This window comes from Geospiza fortis, unplaced genomic scaffold (genome assembly GCF_000277835.1).
Source record: "Geospiza fortis unplaced genomic scaffold, GeoFor_1.0 scaffold135, whole genome shotgun sequence".
Lineage (NCBI taxonomy): Eukaryota > Metazoa > Chordata > Aves > Passeriformes > Thraupidae > Geospiza > Geospiza fortis.
This window is the reverse complement of record NW_005054646.1, coordinates 257043-257957: the sequence shown is the minus strand read 5'-3', so window position 1 is coordinate 257957 and position 915 is coordinate 257043. Positions and strand designations below refer to the sequence as shown.

General features: G+C 69.6%; 1 protein-coding gene across 1 annotated transcript in view; it reads right to left on the bottom strand.

The window, feature by feature from the left end:
• GPR142 (G protein-coupled receptor 142) overlaps positions 1–915 on the bottom strand; it is a 4714-nt gene that overhangs the window by 2409 nt on the left and 1390 nt on the right. The gene's annotated exons all lie outside the window — the stretch shown is intronic.

Here is a 915-nt window from a genome sequence, read left to right as displayed (position 1 = left end):
TAGGGTGGCGGCGGGGCCGGTTTGGGGAGCTGGGGGTGCCAGCTCCCTGCCCCGTCCGTGCCAGCCCCGCAGCGGCCCATCCCTGCCCTCTGCCGGCAGCTGGGGACAGGCTGGCGCGGCACGGCCGCTCCTCCAGCGTCACACCAGTTTGGCGCTGGTGTAACTGGGAGGGCAGCTCTGGCTGCACCCGATGCAGGGGGGCATTGCCCGGGGGCTGCAACCATGGGGATTAATGGGGGGGCCGGGAGCTGTGACCTTACCGTGTGTGCAGACCCCACCACAGGGGACAGCCAGCAGACCCTGTGGGTGCTCCCCCAGCACTCCCGGGTAGCGGGGCAGGGGCACGGGGATGGGCAGGGCAGAGATGTGCCAGAGATGCTGCAGCAGGGCGCCTCCGTGCCAGCTGCCCCCAGGGAGCCGGATCCAGGCAGAGCTTCGGTCTCAGCATGGCAGTTTATGGAGTGGCACCCAGCGGGCACCACGGCCTTGTCAGGGCTCACAGGAGCTCATTTGTGCCCTCCATCCCTCACCACGGGCAGCCCTGGGCTCCCCAGGACCCTCGGTGCCACTGAGCTGGGGCGTGTCCTGGATGAGTTCCCTGGATGAGCTCCAGTGTTGTGCCAGAGGCTGAGCATGGGCAGGGCTGAGCTGCCCACCCTGGGCTGCTGCTGCCAGGCAGGCACCACGACATCCCCAAATGAGTGTCTGGGCACAGCCCCCTCCTCCTGCCACCCCCAGCAGCAGGAACCCTGGCTCTGTGGAGAGAGTGGGGATGTCCCTGGTCCCGGTGCAATGCGTGGGGCTGGGTGGGCACCGGGGCTGCCAGCCGGGCACTGCCCTGGCTCAGAGCACGGTGCTGCCCAGCAGCTTCAGCGGTTCCAGGCCCGGGGGTGGGCAGTGAGCGCTGGCACGGCG